The 19,760-nt window shown below is 36.9% G+C and overlaps 1 long non-coding RNA gene across 1 annotated transcript; it reads right to left on the bottom strand.

The window, feature by feature from the left end:
- Window positions 1–17,101: 17,101 nt before the first annotated feature.
- On the bottom strand, window positions 17,102–19,481 carry LOC121395234. Its single transcript, XR_005962354.1, has 2 exons — window positions 18,656–19,481; window positions 17,102–17,448 (listed from the first exon to the last, which is right to left on the bottom strand). It is a non-coding gene; the product is annotated as an uncharacterized LOC121395234 (long non-coding RNA).
- Between the last annotated feature and the right edge of the window lie 279 nt (window positions 19,482–19,760).

Here is a 19,760-nt window from a genome sequence, read left to right as displayed (position 1 = left end):
CAAAACATTTTGAAACGACAACTTTTTGTTTGTTGTGTCAGACATTCAGATCCTTTAAGTTTAAATGCCAACGATATTTACTTCATTGCATGAATATAATCAGCATGTACAACTATAAAAGTGATAAAACATATTAATTAAAGTTCTGTTGGGGAATCATTCAGGTTTTCCCAGACAAAGATTTAATTAAAGTATCTATAGTTTAAAAAGTGTTGATGCCACAATGGGGCTCTGTTTGACCTGCGTATTTTCTGTTGGCTCATTTGCTTACTTTTTAGTGATATGGGCCCTAGATATTCCTGACAATTCCTGGACATTTGGACTTTGATGCAGTTGATACAATTGGCTGGTTGATTTGTAGGGCCGGAATTGGGGTAGGCAGAGTAGGCACGTGCCTAGGGCGCAAAGCTGGGATGGCGCCAGGCACGTACCTCCTCTGTCGCCTACCCCAAGTCCGGTTCCCTTCTCTGCCCGACTCTATGCACTTTGTGCGCTTCTGCGCATGCAAGAGCAAATTCGCGCATGCAAATTTTCACACGCGCACACTAAACTGCCTAGGGTGCCTGCCCAGCGTGGCCCGGAACTGTTGATTTGATAGGTCGTTCAATCACCTCAATCAATATTCTGATCTTTCATGATTTGTTATCCTAGACTAACTGGTCAGGGATTTTTACTCCCATGGAAAGCTATGTGCAATGATCATTTTTATCCTTTTAATTCAATAATTATCAATATTGATTTGATAATTTCCAATTAATGCTGGCCAGAAAGATATTAGATTAGTCCAAGGCCAGTATTTCCAAAATGATCTAATGCAATCAGATTTCTTATTTGGAATCAATCCAGAATGATTTTAGCTAAATGAGTTCCTTTGTTTTTTTCCATCTAATAAGTGGAGGAGTCACAGGAGGTTTTACCATAAAATATTAAACTATGTAATCAGATCAGAATTCCTCAACTTGTATTTTAGCATGATTATGCTATTTAAATAACTCTCTCAATGCAATTTACATTTTCAGCAATGGCAAACTTCAGCAATGACAAAATAACCTGTGTGTCATTAGCAGTAAGGCCAAGGGTCATGGCACATAAGACTTTCTTCTGCAACAATGAACTGTGCTATCTGCCTTTCCTTTTCTATTTATTCGGACTGCTGTACCACTGAAACAATATAGCAGTAGTTGATTCTCCATTTCCATCAATGCTTGCAAAGAAAGGGGTGGTGCACTTTTAAATTAACTTTTACTGTGTTATAGAATGTTCAATTCTAAGCAACGCTTCAATTGGTCTTCATTCTTTATTTTTTTATAGTTTTTTTAATTATTTGCCTTCTTCTTCTGACTCTTTCTAGATTTCAAATGCCCTGACCCATCTTAAAAACAAAGGCTATGAATTTATTGTTATTGTTAATCATCTTTCTATTCAGACCCTCTCCTATTCATATTCGAGTCTCTTATTGAAATCAGTGAATGGTTGCTAGGGTAATTTGCACCCTAGCTAAAAGATTGCTGAAATTGCAAACCGGAGAACTGCTGAATAAAAAGCTAAATAACTAAAAAAAGCATTAATAATAAAAAATGAAAATCAAATGCAAATTGGTTCGGAATATCACTGGCTACATCATACTAAAAGTTAATTCAAAGGTGACCAACCCCTTTAATAGCAAAGGACAGACACATGTAACTTTTAACTTTAAAACTAAAGAAAAAAATTGTTCTTTAAGGCATATTGAAAAGGTGCTTAGAATTAAGATTGCTTCCATATCAGTCTTAATTAAAAGGGCCAATAACACAATAAATTAATTAGCTTCTTGTATCTTTGTATTGTAAAAACTGTTCCGTTACACTTGAAATTCAACACAGAAAATGTAAATCAGCTTATTGTTCTAAGGGGGCGCTCCAGATTTTCATGGGTGATACCATATCAGTATTTTAGAATACAATTGCTTTAGTGCTTAGATTAAGATAAACAGGGGTCACATTAGTTATGACTTTTTACATTCTCATAGAATAAAGGGCATATCTACAGAGGAATCAGACCTTGTGACTGCTGGGATCACCAGGAAGAATTGGGGACTAAAGCTGGCCTTAGACGCAAAGATCCGATCATACGAATCAACGATCGGACTTTCCCATCTCCTGACCCGCCACTAACCATTCAGATCAAAGTCTTACCATTCTGATCAAATAAAGTAGTAAAAGAACAGATCAGCCAATGTACTACCTCTGACAGCAATCGTACGATAGTTATGTCCGACAAAGCTAGTGACAGTCTCCCACTGAAAATGGTACGATCGGCAATACATGCAGAGATATTATCGGCAGGCGACAAAAATTTTTTCTAACCTGTCCGATCGACCAAACGACCGATCTCCGCCAGTTGAAAAATGTTGCGACTCTCTACACACAGTCCGAAAATCGTACGAATCCACGATTCGTATGATCGGATCGTTGCATCTATGGCCAGCTTTATGATTATACTAACCCATAGAAATATTTTATTTACAGATGCTGAACAAACAAAATTAATAATTGGGTAGCAGAGTGGCACAATGTTTAAAACTGTTGTGTTAGGGGTCCTACTCTGCATTCCAGCCAAGGCACTATCTGCAAGGTTTTCTCATTGCAATTACAATCTTTCCTCTGACCATTGGTCGTAGGAAAGACCATTTGTTTTCATTAGAAATGTTTATCTGAATCATCAGATATACAGGTAGAAACAACAGAATTCTACCATCTGATGATTCAGCATTAACCATCTGCCAATTTTAAAGATTTCCCATTTTAGCAGATCGACACATACGTGCATTAGCCACACATTCATCTCATCAAGCTTCCACTCCTGCAACTGGCATAAGTAATATCTCTGATCTCCAAGCTGATATTGGTCGCCTTGTCTTCCACCATACACGCACCAAATTATCTTTGCTTTGTACAATAATATCTGTGCATGCATGTCCACCTTCAGATAAGTGAAGAACTTCCCAGGCCCTTACCTCAGTCAGAGGAGTGGAAGATTAATGAGATGAATGTGTGGCTAATGCTAATAGCATGTATGTGTCGTTTTCCCACCAGCAGAAACCACTGATTCAACCACCTTCCACTCCCTTCTGTTCTCTATATGTCCATATTTACAGTGCACACAGGGAAGATATGGGTCATTCCTGTGCATTTTAAAACTCAACCCCATGGAGTGATAAAGTGTCAGGAACGTGAGAGGTGTGTCTGGAAGAAGCATTTCTTTTGAAATTCTTTTTTTTATTGAGATTTTCAATAAAATACAAGTATATGACAATATGATAAACATACAGTGTTTCAATAAGGAGCAAAAGAAATATTCATGAGCATTACAGTAAACATTTGACATGAAAGACAACAAAATAAATAAACAAACAAAGAAAAAGGGGAAATACAAATAACATAAAATAATGAAATATCAGAATAATAATAATAAAGTAAAATAAAATTAATTTAGATAATTTAGAAAAATAGACCTGGTATTCTCTCCTACAAATTAAAGTCTGACAATGCAAAAAAAAAAATATATGAAGAAACATTTTTGTGAATGAAGGCATTAAATATCTCTTTTAGCATTTTATTAGCATAGATCTTGTCCCATAAGACTAAGGATAAATGACCTCTTATCAGCCTCTAAAGATGAGATATAAAGAGACCATCTATTCCTTATTCTATTTCTCTGGAGAAGATCATCCATTCTAAATCTAATTACCTCTTGAATACATAAGTTAAATAGATAAGACAGCACATCCTTCAAAGAAGGGGGGTTCTCTTTTATCCAGTACAAGAATATAGATTTCCGAGTAGCTGCCATAACTAACCAACAAAAAGATAATATTTCATCTGAGACATTAATAGAAGAGCCATTGCAAGATACCTGAAAAAAGTCCTTCACATCTACTAGAGCATATTGAGGATTTAAAGAGACATCTAAATTAGTCAATTTTTTAATAAAACCTTTTATTTTTTCCCATAGGTTTCTAATAATCGGACAATCCCAGATATAATGAAAGAAGTCAACATTCTTCTCTGTACATTTTGGACAAAAAGAAATCTTCTGAGAGCTATCACAGTTTTGGAACAATAAGCCATAACCTAAATGAATGAGCCGGAAATGTTGGTCTCTCCAAGACTCAGAACATATATTCTTTCTAAAATTTTGGAAAGAATGCAGAAGTTCCCTGGAAGAAACATCAGTTCCCAAAAATGAAGACCATTTTTTGCTCGAGTTCTCTAGTGGATCTAAATCCTTGGAGACTGACTTTAAAAGATGTAATGAGATCCATGAAATATTATTTAGTTTAATATCTTCAACCAACTGTAATAAACCTTTATAAAACTGATGATGACTTAATTGTGTTTTTGTTCTATTATCGATTAATTGAAAGCCTTGTCTAATCTGCAAATAGCTGAGCCTTTCCTTCTCAGAAAGACTATACTTTTCCTTAAACATTTTCCAAGGGAGTGGGTCTCCCAAAATTGGATCTAAAATGTGAGTAATTTGAGAAATACCAAATTTTCTCCATTTGTAAGAAAATTGATTTCTTTGCTTTATGGGAAACCCCTTCAGAAAGAAAGGAGATAAAAAAGGTGAGACATTGAAGTTTAGATTATTCAGTTTACATAGAATTTTCCAAGTACTGGTTGTATCCCTAAAAATTGGATTTCTCTTAACATCTATATGTTGCTCAGACCAGTTTTTATGTAAAGAAGATATAATATGTTCTTTTGAGTCCAAAAATAATTCCAGATTCAGATTAGTAAATTTCTCAGTACCCGACAGCCATTCCACAATATATCTAGTATTAGCAGCAATATTAAACTTTCTGAAGTCTGGGACATTAAGTCCTCCTAAACCTTTAGGCTTTCTAAGTTTAGATAAAGAAATTTTAGGTTTTTTGTTATGCCAAATAAAATTTCTGAGGATTCGGTCTAACTTCTGCACATCAAGATGTTTTAGCAATAGCGGAAGGTTCAGAATAGGAAACGCAATTTTTGGAAAAATTAGCATTTTGAATAATGCTATCCTTCCCATTAGGTTCAATGGACTATCCATCCATTTTTTGCAATGCGTTTGCATTATGTGACTTAATGGAGAAAAATTTAAAGGGTATAATTTAGAGAGATCAGAAGGGATCAAAATTCCCAAGTATTTCATTTTACCAGAAGGAGATTTAATTTGAAGATCAGCTAGCAATTGCCTCGGAATGTTAGAACAAATGTTCAGAATATCTGTTTTACTGGAATTAATGAAATATCCTGAAAAAGTCTTATAATAGTCAAAAAAATTAAAATATTTTTAAGTGATAACGTTGGATTACTAACAATCAAGAGAAGGTCATCAGCATATGCTAATGATTTGAAATGTTTACCATCGATCATCAGACCTTGGAATATATTTGAAGAATCCAGAAATCTAATTAAAGGCTCCATAGAGATATTAAACAAAAGTGGGGACAAAGGACACCCTTGACGAGTTCCTCTGAAGAGATCAAAAGTCTCTGATAATTCCCCAACTGCTGCGATTCTTGCTTTGGGATTAGAATAAATAGAGCTAAGTAATAAAATAAACTGACCTTTAAGACCAAATCTGTCACAGCATTCTGAGAGATATTTCCAAGAGACATTGTCAAAGGCTTTCTCAGCATCTAAGCTCAATATTGAACATGGAATCATAGCTTTCTTGGCTTTGTAAATAATATTTATTAAAGTACGTATATTCTTAACCCCTGTTCTATTTTTTACAAAACCATTTTGTTGAGGAGAGATAATACTAGGTAGCAATAAAGAAAGCCTATCAGCTATTATTTTTGTTAAAATTTTAATGTCGAGATTTATTAAAGAAATAGGTCTAAAGGAAGCCGGTTGAGAAAGATCTTTGCCTTCCTTTGGAATTAATTTGATATGAGAAACCATACTAGAATTTAAGACTTTCCCATGACAATAAATTTCATTATATAGATTGGTCAAAAAAGGGGCTAGTTCCAATTTTAGTGTTTTATAAAAAGGAGAAATTAATCCATCCGGCCCACCAGCTTTGAAATCCTTTAAAGAATTTATGGTAGACAATACTTCCTGAATATTAATTGGTTGATTAAGCACATCTAGTTGCTCTTCAGATAGTTTTGGGAAATTAACCTTCGAAAGAAAATTCAGACTTTCAGTTTCATCTAGCTGTGAAGGAGAATAAATAGATTCAAAATAACATTTAAAGATATTTACTATGTCTTTTGGGAGGTTAGTCATCTTACCCAAATGATTTCTAATCATCATTGGTTTATGAGACCATTTACTATGTTTAAACATATTGGCGAGAAATCTATTTGATTTATTATGTAAATTACCAAACCCAGCTTTACAATAGGCGAAAGAAGATTGGTCCCTCAAATTAACCCAATGTTTAAGTTTATCTAATGCTTCTTTATATTTTTCACTATGTTGTTTAGTAGGATGCATAACGAAATTCAAATATGCCTTTTTTTGAGCTTTAGAATGCAAAATAAATTCTTTATTAATTTTTCTCATATAATGTATTCTATATGAAGTAATTTCCCCACGGATTACCGCTTTCCACGCATCCCATAACAATGGCAAGTTGGGTTCATCCTCCTGAGTTGACATATTTTCTTTAAGAAACAATTTCCATCTCTCTCAGCTTTTTATTAAATTCCGGCTTATCTTTGAGAAAAATTGGGTAAGACCAAGGAATGTAAGATTTTGGTGAAGGACCTAGATCTACCTCTATTAAGACCGGGGCGTGATCTGATAAGTTGATACTACCAATATTTGCTGATCTAGTTTTATTAAGTACATCTATTGATGAAAATAAGAAATCAATACGAGTTCCTATTCCATGAGGATGAGAGAAGAAGGTAAAATCTCTATCTGTCGGATTCAACATTCTCCAAAGGTCCACCATCTTAGTTTGACTTTCAAAATTCGATAACAATTTTGATTTTTTAATAGACTGTTTTTGGACTGGGCCACTTTTATCTAAAGGCCATAAATAGGATTCATTAAAATCTCCGCCAATAACAAATTTATTTTGTGGATAAGACCCTATCTTCTGGATTATCTGAGAGTAGAACTGTTCTTTACCTGAATTAGGAGCATATAAGGAACTCATGAACCAAACCTTATTTTGTAAAAGCACCTCAGCTATCACGAATCTTCCATCATTGTCCCTTTCTGAGTTCATTAATTGGATATTCAAAGACTTATGAAATAAGATCGCTACTCCTCCTTTTTTTTTCACTGCAGGGGAATAGACTACATTTCCAACCCATCCCTTTTTTAATTTTTCAGATTCTACGTCAGAAAGATGAGTTTCCTGTAACATAACTACTTCTGATTTTAATTTTTTTAACTCAGCTAACACTCTTTTTCTCTTTATAAATGAATTAAGCCCATTCACATTCCAAGTAACAATATTAAGCATTAAAACCTATCATAAGATATAAAACATTGTTACAAGAATACCAAAAGTTTCTAAAAATACCAGGTCTAGTAAAATAAGAGGAGAATGTAATGTAAGCCAGGTCACTTAAGTGAATGAAAAAATAAAATAGAATCATCATAAAAAAAAATTGGACAAAACTCCAATAAAATACATAAAAAGACATCAGGGATGTAAACCATCTATTGATGAAATGAACATCTTTAAGTATATCAACCCAAAAAAACCAAAAGCTTCTTAACTTTAGTGCTTTGGTATCAAAAAATCTCAACCAACCAAAAAAGAAAAAAAACAAAGCACCAGAAGGATAAACATTAGGTTCAGTGACTTCACTTTTTTCCTAAAGAGAGAGAAAGCTTAAACTCTCTTACAAAGATAAGTGGCAGGGAAATTCCACATCATCTACCACTTACAAACTCAAAACCTTCAAATTTTAATTTTAATTGAAATATCAAGTTAAATTAGGTCATCATATTATCCAAATTAGATTGTTCCTGTGTAATAGGGGATCTGGATCTAGATCTTGGATTTGCTGTTGTATTCTTATCTTGAATCTTCTGTGTGGGACGAGAAAAAACTTTTGTTTCTTGCCTCCTTTCCTTAGCTGAAGCAGGAAAACCAAATCTTGCATCTTTAGGGTGATCCTTAATAAAGGATGAGGATTGTTTCTCAAGCCGGAATATGAAGTTTGAAGCATCCTTCGGGTTTTCAAAAATGTGGGTTTCAGTTGCCAGAAAAAATCTTCAATTTAGCTGGGTACGTGAGTGCAAATTTAATGTTCATCTTAAATAAAGATTGGCAAATTGTAGTGAATTCCTTCCTTTTTTGAGAGAGCAAAATTGAGTAGTCTTGGAATATGAGGATTCGGAAGCCATCAATATCCAATGTATGGTTTTTCTTATAAGCTTGAAGAAATAGAGCTTTTTCAGAATAGTCTAAGAACTTAGCAATAACTGCTCTTGGTTTGAGGGGAGCTTGTTCTCTCAAAGGTCCAATGCGATGGACTCTTTCTAGCTTAATGTTTGTCAAGTTTTGTGAAATCCCTAGTTTTTTAGGAATCGTTGAAGTAATCATAGTGATAATGTCACTCATCTTATAAGATTCCGGAATTCCTATAAATCTTAAGTTATTTCTTCTTGTCCTATTTTCGAGATCATCAATTTTAGATTGCATATCCTTTGTCTTCTTTTCCAGATCATCCAATCTCGTAGAAGTGAAAATTGTGTCATCTTGAATATCAGAAACCAGAGATTGTAATTCCTGCATCTGGCGATTCTGTGAGGTAAGGTTTTCAGACAAACTTTTAATAGTGCCTTGTAGAAGTTCAAGTGCTTTTTCAATAGCTGATTGAATAGCCTTTTCAATCGTTGGGTTAAGTAGTTTTGCAACTTCGGCTGCTAGAAGAGAATTTTCAGTAGATTTTTGTTGTGAGCTTTTAATAGAGCCATTGTCATTTTCAGAATTTTTGGAATTCTTCAATTTACTTCTTTCGTAGGTTTTCCCATTACTTTTAGTAGAGAAAACTGAGGGGGCAGGAGAAGTATCCATATTTCAGCAGTAGATTTTCGTCAAAAAAAAAAAAAAAAAAAAAAAAAAAATAATATATATATATATTGTAATATATATATAACGAAATCCACTATAGTTGCAAGCAGTATCTCGAGAAAACACTTAATCTACTTGAATGTAGACTGGTGTGTGTTTCAGACTTGGGGTGGAATAAAATGTCCCAAATATATATTTTCTTCACAGTTTGCAATACTCTTTGCAGTCTGGTATGAAGATGCAGTAAATAGGTTCAGATAATTCACTTGTTTTTACCTCAGCTTCTGTTTATTTGCAATACAAATATTACTATTTGTGAAGAGAGTATAACATGAGGCCATAGTTTAACCACCTTTTTTTCTCACACAGATGCGTCTCTCATTAGTCAAAGTTAGGTATGACTGAGATCTTATCATCTCCTTAGTAAAACAATGAGACTCACTTTGTCTTTCCCTTCACACCGGTTAACTTTTCCTCCAGCTCAATACTTTTTGTGTAGAAGCATTAAGGCATAATATAAGGGTGCATCCTGAGGTAAAGAAAGAACCCCTTGTCGGCCATCTTGCTTCATAAACAAATGCGTCACACAGTAATAACTTTTGTTATACTTGGGGTTATTACTGCTCCTTTACAAAAACTTAGTCACTGACTTTTTCCTCAATAAATATTTCCCTTTACCTCAGTTTGGTTTTCTGTATTTTGAAAACTGTTAGGCTTGGTAAAAGGAGTTATCGTGAGGTGATACTTCTGTCAGCCATTTTGTCCCAAAAGTATATGACTCCCAAATCTTTTAGTTTTGCCAGGAACTATTTAAATCATTAATATATAAGTTATAGTTACTGAAATCCTCGAAATAATTCTCTTTCCTTTCCGGTTCACAGGTTAACAAGTCTCCGTTTCAGAGCCAAGGCCATGGGCACCTGCCAGCACCGAGTCAAAACTCTCCTCTGCTCTCCCCAGCCGCAACCGGATCACTTCGGAAGACTCGCAAAAGAGAACAGGAACTCAGAGGATCTTCAAGGTAGGTAAATGAAGTATCTTGCCGAATTTAAATAGCTGTTGTAAGTGGAAATGCGCGGAGCTTCACTCCTGCCCTCCCGCTCTCTCAGGCGCCATAACCGGAAGTCCAGAAGCATTTCTAAGATGGCAAACAAAACCCCTAAGACTTTAGAAACAATGGAGGTGCCTTAAATTTTGTAGAATATATTTTGAGCATTTTAAACTATGTGCCAGAGCAGGTCTGGCATACCAAAATTATGAGATTGCGTTACTTCTCATTTTAATGAAAGCAAGATTTTAAAATTTTATCTATGTCAGCAAAAAAAAAACATTTACCCAAACTGACTTTCATGCTGTGCTTTTAGGTGTATCTAGGAAAGCATATAGCCGTAAATCCAAAAAATAAATCAATGCCAACTTACTCAGAGTGCTTTAGTTTATATTTTTAAGGGCTCTTGGCTCAACTCATGGTGACTAGGGATGTAGCGAACGTCGGAAAAAAAGTTCGCGAACATATTCGCGAACTTGCGCAAAAACGCGAGCGGTTCGCGAACGGTTCGCGAACCCCATAGACTTCAATGGGAAGGCGAACTTTAACATCTAGAAAAGACATTTCTGGCCAGAAAAATTATTTTAAAGTTGTTTAAAGGGTGCAACGACCTGGACAGTGGCATGCCAGAGGGGGATCAAGGGCAAAAATGTATCTGAAAAATCTGCCTGTGTGTGCTTGGAAGAGATAGTGTAGGGGGAGAGCTGTTAGTGATTTCAGGGACAGATGATAGTAAGTTTGCTGGCTAGTAATCTGCTTGATACTGCTCTGTATTGGAGGGACAGAAGTCTGCAGGGATTTGAGGGACATTTTAGCTTAGGTAGCTTTGCTGGCTAGTAATCTACTGTTCTCTTTAAACAACTGCCATACGTTGACCTTGTAGGCATTGTTTGGTGTTTTTTCTGGAGACGGTAATATTATGGATATTTAGACAGAATGTGAACAAGGTCACACAGCTCGATGGCGGGTTGAAGAAAACAGTGTGCAAATAATGCCTACAAGGCCAACGTATACACTACTACAGCGGTGGATACGGATTACGTAAAATATATTATGGCTGCTTGAAAAAAGTGACTCCGGTGTTTTTTCTGGAGACGGTAATATTATGGATATTTAGACAGAATGTGAACAAGGTCACACAGCTCGATGGCGGGTTGAAGAAAACAGTGTGCAAATAATGCCTACAGGGCAAATAATGCCTAAAAGGTCAACTTATACACTACTACAGCGGTAGTAAAATAAAAAAAAGTAAAATAAAAAAAAATGAATATTAAAAAAAAAAAATTAAAGTTGGTGCTGCTGAACTACTAGGAGCAGCAGATTAGCACACCAGTCCCACTCCCCAACACTGCTAGACTAATAGCACTGGGCTCTTATAGTAGTAGTAGTAGTAGTAGTAGTAAAACAACAAAAAATAAATAAAAGCAGTCCTTACAAGGACTACTGTTATTGCAGCAGTCAGCAGATGAGATCAGAAGCAGGACAGCTGCCCACTGCAGCTACATACAGAGCACTGCAGTAGAAGGTAGATTACTAGCCAGCAAAGCTACCTAAGCTTAAATGTCCCTCAAACCCCTGCAGACTTCTGTCCCTCCAATAACAGAGCAGTATCAAAACGATTACTAGCCAGCAAACTTTCAACTGTCCCTGAAATCACTAACAGGCAGCAGCTCTCTCCCTACACTATCTCTTCAGCACACACAGGCAGAGTGAAAAAACGCTGCAGGGCTTCGGTTTTTATAGGGAAGGGGAGTGGTCCAGGGGAGAGCTTCCTGATTGGCTGCCATGTACCTGCTGGTCTGGGGTGAGAGGGCAAAAAAAAGCGCCAACAATGGCGAACCCAAATTGGCGAACGTCGCGCGACGTTCGCGAACTTCCGGCGAGCGCGAACACCCGATGTTCGCGCGAACAAGTTCGCCGGCGAACAGTTCGCGACATCTCTAATGGTGACCTTCAAAGAGGGCTACAGAGCAAAAGTTGGTACTAGCAGTCAAAACAGTGGCAGTTCCCCTTTAATATTTGTAGGTTGTGTGCCAATACAAAATGGCTGGTTTTGTGGTGCTGTAAGAATGCTGTAAGAAAGTAGTACATATTAAATGTATGTTAGGAAAGGTGAGTTCTACTCTCAAAATGATACTCTGTGGAACAGGACTATGGAACAGGAAGTACTTTCTTTATTTATGTATTATTTTTTACAGCTGAAATCCCCTCCTCTCAGACCTTATTCTTAGACTGCAGACTAATGCCCAAAAGAATCAATACACTACGCATATAAAAGGTCAAAGGTCCAACTGAATTTTTAAAAAAGTCAATTTGAAAGATGAAAGGGCATAGTCCACCCAATTTAACACAAATCATACAAACACATTAATAAATTTAATCATTTTCGCAGCTACCACAAAACAGCTACATTACAGTTACCACGATTAATTCAAGTTATCCCAAATCCAGAGCTTTATCACATGGATAAAATATAGCCTGCACCAGAAGACAAAACTTGTAAATAGGCACAAGCATTCTTCTAGATGTGTTAACAGTCCTAAATAGCTGTATTAACCCTAAGAAATTAGTGTCAGCATTGATAGAGATGCCTTGGGGATAAGCCCACGGCACAGATGGCTAACCTGCCATATACTGAACACAAAAGGCTGATATTTTACTGCCTAACTTTAATAGGGCAATTCATTCTTTGTTAGAGAGATATGAACAACCTCCCCCAGCAACTAAACCATTATTTGTATACTATACAAGTGTAGAGCCCTCTATATATACAGTTATAGACCATTGTCATGGATAAATACAAACCGCTTTTTCCCACAGACAAGAAAAATAATAAGATGAGCTACCTAGAAAAGTTTTTTTCATTTATCATGGCTGGGACACTAGGATCAGTGCTAAAATATTTTTTTCAACATGATTTCATAAACAGTAAAAAATATTTTGTCTATTACTGCTATCTACCGACCTAAGAAAGACACTAATAGAAGGAAAATAACTATGTAACATGTTAGGAACTTGTAAATGGAGATAACATTATGGCCTCAGTCAACCACTCTTTCCTAATAAAAAAGTGGAATCTGTTTAATTACATTTGGCTTATGCCCTTTTTCTCTCCTGAAGGATCCAGGTATTATACATGTAAGTATATAGTAATTTATAAAGTGCTACTTATACACACAGCACTGTACAATAGAATAATAAATGAATAGAACAAGCAGGGACAGGGCTGGACTGAGAGTAAAAACAAGCTCTGGCAAAAAAATAAAAGCACTTTGGCAGCCAGCAACCCCCCTCTTAAAGAGATACTGACACTAGAAATTAAACTTTTTTTACTATCATAATATTGTCTTTGAAAACAGCTTATAAAATATAAAATATTTGCACAATGCTTTTACATTACATGTCTGATACCCCATGTTCCTGGATGAGGGGGCTGCCAAATTTGTATAGCAGGAATCCGTTAGCATTTGGGCAGGGATTTAAAAAAAAAAAAAAAACAGTGGAAACTGTGGAAAAATTTGGCAGGAGGTCTTCTTCATTCTAGGCAACAGCAGTTTCGTCATTCTCCTCTGCGGCTGCTTCTTCTTTGGCTCTTTTTGGCGGCTTCGGCTCCCATTTGACTGCTTCAGCTCCCATTCGGCTTTGTGTCCAAAATTGCACTTTTTTTGAAGAGCCTGATGGAAGAATCTCTCTAGGTGATGACATTCCACATGGAGCATCAAGAGATAACGTTTTTCTAAAACAGGATTTGTTACAAGAGTGTTACCCATCTTTTAAGGCAGCAAAATGAGTGGCCCCTGTGCATAGGAAAAACGTAGAGAATGAATAGGACTTAATGAGTGTTACTGGCTAAAATCTGGCTATAGCTTTTTAAATGTCCCTTCTATCTAAAATGAATAAACCTAAATGTTTAGGGGCCTCTTTTTGGATGGCAATTTCCACCTTTCTCTCACATCACTGGCTTTACCAGTGGAATGTCATCTCACAGTTCTCTTATTGAATTTCCTATTGGCATAACGCTCTCTAGAACTGAACAAACACTCCTCATATTTCTGCAGTTCCACACAAAAAAATCTATAGCTATAAAATGGAAAGACAGCCATTACCCCTATGTTGAATTTCTGGTTAGAGCAAGCACTCCCTGCACTGCAACTGAACAAGTATACACAGCATGGGACTGCCTGGTGAAATTTACAAAAGTTTGGACGTTATGGATTTTATTCAATAAACCCTTTAAAAAAAGCTCTGTGTGAGCTGTGAGGTGTGTGTGTGCCTATATATATTCTGCATCTACCTCTGTCAGCTCTGTATGAGCGGGGTGTGCATATATATTCTGCAAATGCCTCTGTATCCATGTAAGTACAACACTGTGGATAATTTATCTCTGACAAATAAAAGTTATTCTGTTTGACTGCAAGAACCTCCTGGCACCCATTATTTTCTTGTTTTATAGCACAGTAGCCTGTGGGAGTTGTAGTTGCAGTAAACCACACCTTTAATCTTCCACTTAGCAAAGGCCCTAGCCTGGGGTGTTTGAGTCATATGTAACCCAAGCACTAGCTGGACATTAACCCCTTTTGGCCTGTATAACCCAAGTTAGCGTTACATATTTATATATACTGTTCATATATACATATATGTATGTATGTATATATATATATTATATGAAAGTCAAGCAGCTCCACTAAAATATCATATAGAAGTCTTCATAAGGACCCGCACTCCAATTCATAATAAATCAAATCACTTTTATTATGTGCATACCTTCCAACATTTTGAAAATAGAAAGAGCGTAGCGCAGCAAAAATTGCTTGACCACCCTGTTTTATGGCCTTACACCCTAATTTTTATGTGTTATGACAGTTTTGCTAATGAATGTATGTGCATCTATACTATCATACCTCCCAACTGTTTAGTTTAATGGGACAGTCCCTCTTTTGACAGCTCAACCCGCAGTCCCTCGTTTGTACTGGAAAGTCACGATTTTCTCTGCACTGAACAGGCAGAAAAAGAAACAATGTTTCTTCTCCCTAGTGATCTTCTTCCTGCTTTGCCCAGCGTTTTTTAGCGCATGTGCAATAGGAGGCATCTGCCGGGTTGGATCTACTGCGCATGCGCCCGAATTTCACAAAGTTTCCGATTTCTTGTTTCGGAAACTTCGTGCCTTTCGGAGCATGCACAGTAGATACAAAGGGCAAATGCCTCCAACTGTGCATACACCGCCAAATACAGGAAGAAGAGTGATCGGACGAAGATGGCGCCCGTGAACTCGGCAAGAGAAGACCCTCATGAAGGGATGACTAACAAGTCAGGGGCATTTGCCCGGGGGTGGGGAGGTAGGCCGGGGGGGAGAAGGGAGGGGGGCCTATGCAGGGGAGGGGGGAGGGCTTTTAGCAACGAATAACTGAAATAAAAACAAAGAATTATGTTCAAACTTTAACAACCGTCCAAATTTTGTAAAATGAACATGGTAATTAGGGGGTGTGGGGACAAAAATGGGCATGGTCAAAAATTTTGCCGCACTGTGCATGGCAACTCTTTATATTTCCAAAATGTTGGGAGGTATGCTACATCCAACTTTTCATCCAACATTATTAGGGCCTTTTTCAATGAGAAAGGCCCTCCCTCCTTTTTCTACCTCTCTCCCTATCCTCTTTCTTTTCTTCTTTTTCAGACCCAGATTTGTGGCAAGTCCACAAAGGCCTGGGCCTAGGGCAGCAAAGTTTCAGGAGTGGCATGCTGCTCACTTGGCATATTGATAAAATCGATCCTGGGACCGCACCAGCTTTAAAAATCCCTGTATCTCTGATGCGGCTCATGTTTTTTAGGTAGAGGGCACATGCGCGGTTTAATCTTCATTGCTCCTAGGGCATGCATGTGCACGCTGGGTTGGACGAGATCACCAGCCAGGGGTGCAATCGCAGTCTGGCCTAGGGGCGCACTGATTTGAAATACTGCGATATCCTTTTTATCTCCCATCTTCTCTGTGTGCAGTTTTCCCAGTGGTATACTCCAGTATGTACAGTATATGGATGGTTTCTATTCAATGTGTAATCTGTTCCTGATTTAAATAAATACTTTGAAAAAAAAAAAAGGTTTAGGGACCTTATTATTACCAGTCATGACTTTGGATAATTGTATTAATTAATTTTGCATCTTTCAATTATTCGTTTGAATGGCAAGTGACTGCCACAGCTTCCCTGTGTACTTCATATCAGTCACACTGCTTCAGAATAACATTTGATCATGCCTCATTCTAGCCAGGGAACCTGATTTTTTGCATATTTGCATTGATCCAGGTGTAATCTGTGTGACAATGAGTAATAGTTTCTAATGAAATAATACCTCCACTTGCTAAATGGAAAAAAAAACAACTGCAAGAAATTACATTACTAAGCATCTCTTTTAACTGTGTATCCACTACCTTATATGAGGTGGGGCTATAGCCCATAGAGATGTATGCGTTTCACTGGGATTTCTGATTTGTTATTGATTAATTAGAAGTGTTATCTGATGGTGTATTTGTGTTTAAATACTATGCCTTCGAACTGTTTGTAGTTAACCTATGACATAGGGGCACATTTACATAGGGTCGAATATCGAGGGTTAATTAACCCTCGATATTCGACTGTCGGAGTTAAATCCTTCGGCTTCGAATATCAAAGTCGAAGGATTTACCGCAATTCATTCGATCAAAAGATTTTAATCCATCAATCGAACAATTTTTCTTCGACAAAAAAATAGAAAGCCTATGGAGACCTTCCCCATAGGCTAACATTGTGGTTCGGTAGGTTTTAGGTAGCGAAGTAGGGGGTCGAAGTTTTTTTAAAGAGACAGTACTTCGACTATCGAATGGTCGAACGATTTTTAGTTCGAAACGTTCGATTGCACATTGTCACACATTTACCTCTGAGGAAGTACCATGAGTGCCTCCACCTCCACCTAACAAGAGCTAAGGAATAAACTTCAGGGAATCCCTTTGGAAATCAAATACTAAAAACACATATAGCAGCTACAATGAATCTTAGCAAAAAATAAAGAAAACTGTAAAAGGTATTTTATTAACTAGAACAAAACTTCAATCATTATCACAAAATCCCTTCAAAGGACCCCGTAACATATTCGCCAAAATATCTCTCTCATATAGCAGGCGTGCATATAAGACATATCCTTACAAAGGGGTACATGCTTTTAACTGCCAATAGGACTACCAAATATCCTTTATCATAATCAACAGGCTCATCTTGGATTCTTCTTCTTTCCCAGGCATCCCCTGGGATTCCCAGTATCCTCCAGGCTACTGTCATGCCATCCATTGCATTAGCTTGCTCCCCTGCCAGATAATGTCACCCCTGGGCAGGGTTCCAGTGTACCTGGGAGAACTTTTGAAAGACAAGAGGGAATGAGGGTAAGTCACTTCTGAGATAGTATTGCCTGCCTGGCTGTGCCCCATGTCCCACAAAACCAAACCCCCATCTAATCTTGAGTTGCGTATATTATCTCTGAGATCTCCGCTGTACTCGGTTGGTTTGAAGCAAACTCACAGACCTGAAGAAGTGTATTTTTATTTTCTATTATAAAGGGGGATATTTTTGTGTTATTGTGCTCTCTGAATCTAATCTCTGTACCTTATCCAATTCACACTACTTTCAGAAAAAGCTTTTTGGTAGCAGTTTGGTCCCTTGATAGAAGTGCCTGTCCCCAGTGACTCTGTACCAATATGAATAGGGGTGTTTCCAGGTAATACAAGAATAATATGGAGTGTGTGGAGTAGTGGGTAAACAGTAACGCCTTAAGTCGCCCTAAGAAATAATTACAAATTATTTTTTCCCTACATTTATTATTTAAATTTTGTTTCCTTCAGTCTTGGAATAACACAATCACAGCACACAGGTAGGAGCCATTTTGGGGAGACTGTTATTAAGACAAGTTGTATATCGCCCCAAAATCTTGTATATGTGCCTGAATGGGGGAGCTAATGCCCATACGCATTGGCCTACACAATTATAGAAAGTGAGGAGGGAGGGGAAATGTGGGGAGAGCAATGACATGTAGGAAGTGCTGAATGGAAAGTGAAAGTAATTGACTGCCCCACCCCTATGCCTCAGGCATAGAGGAGGGGCAGGTAATATTTGATTGACAGCTCAGATATTTAAACTCCTTTATAACAGGTATGGATGCTTTAATGAAAAAAACAATTTGGGTTCCATGTTTAATTTGCAAATGACTTTTGTTATACAGCTTTTTATGTGTAGGTGACAGGTCCACTTTAACAAATTTGAAATGTACAAAATACAGTTAGTGAAATGTCCAATAGAGATTATTGTCCCAATCTAGGGATTTAATCGTTCGATCGACCATAGGAAATGTGGTAAATCCTTCAACTTCGAAGGATTTTACTTTGACGGTCGAATATCGAGGGTTAATTAACCCTCGATATTCGACCCTATGTAAATGTACCCCTAAGTATTAAGAATTAAGAAAGCCAACAGCACAGCTACTTATCAAAGTATTAATGTCTCCAGTTAGGAATTAATTACATATATTACTACCATTTATTAAATAATTGCGGTCATTTACTGTACTTACTAACATCTGCAGTATCCCAACTAGAGGCCTGCTCCCCAGCGAAGATGCATGAAGATCCTGAAGTCAAATACCAAAAGGCTCTTTATGATATGTGTTATTTATGTCAAATGTTAGATAGCAGTAGATGAAATATTAGTTGTAGGATTAGTACTTGTTAACATGCCGTATATTTTCTATGTTTTACTTTCCACTGTATTCTGAATTCACACAAAGCATTTAAAGAAGTTCTTACTTTCCAGCTCATTAGATTCCACATATGTGAATGTTAGGTTTAGCCCTGGAGAACTGGATTTTTCAGGAGGCGTTCTGTTTGCAAACTCTGAGTTCCATTCAATTAGCAGAACTAACTTATACAACGACACACATGCATTTACTGTATATACATACACTATATACCCATATACATGGGTAAGTTGTAATCACCACTATAAACATTTTTATACTAAGGATAGGTGCAGCACATCTACATTTAATTGTAGTGAGTCAATAGTTATTATTTGTGAGAAAAATCTTAGCTTTCTTGAACTCAATTTCCCTATAATTCTATTTTTGCCTTGCCAGAAGTGGTGGTGGTCTAGTGTATGCTTAGCCCATATGAGCTATTGAAATTTTTTTTTTGTTTAAACTACTCTGTGTCCAGCCATCTATTGGGGGGGGTGTCCAGATACCACTGTCAGGTTTGGTATTAGTTGAACAGTACCTCTATATTAGGAAGAAATTATTTTTCATTAAAGGGAATTCTGTCACGAATTTATGCTGTAGTTTTTTTATTTCTAAATTACATTGTTTAAACTGCAACTAATTAACACTACCATATAAAATTGTATTCCTTAAAGGGAACCCATCACCCAAAAAAATTATTTCAAATTCTATTTTATAATGTTAGTCAAGCAAAATTATTATCTTGTTTCCATCAGTCTGGGAACTCATAATTATAGCAAGCAGGCAGGAGCCATTTTGTGGACACTGTTATTAAGGCAAGCCTTACATCATCTCAGAATCTTGTTTGTGCATCAAAATGAGGGACCCGGTGTCTATCCTAGGGATGCACTGAATCCACTATTTTGGATTCGGCCGAACCCCCGAATTCTTCTCGAAAGATTCG

Source organism: Xenopus laevis, chromosome 6S (assembly GCF_017654675.1).
Source record: "Xenopus laevis strain J_2021 chromosome 6S, Xenopus_laevis_v10.1, whole genome shotgun sequence".
Lineage (NCBI taxonomy): Eukaryota > Metazoa > Chordata > Amphibia > Anura > Pipidae > Xenopus > Xenopus laevis.
This window is presented reverse-complemented; position numbering and strand designations above follow the sequence as displayed.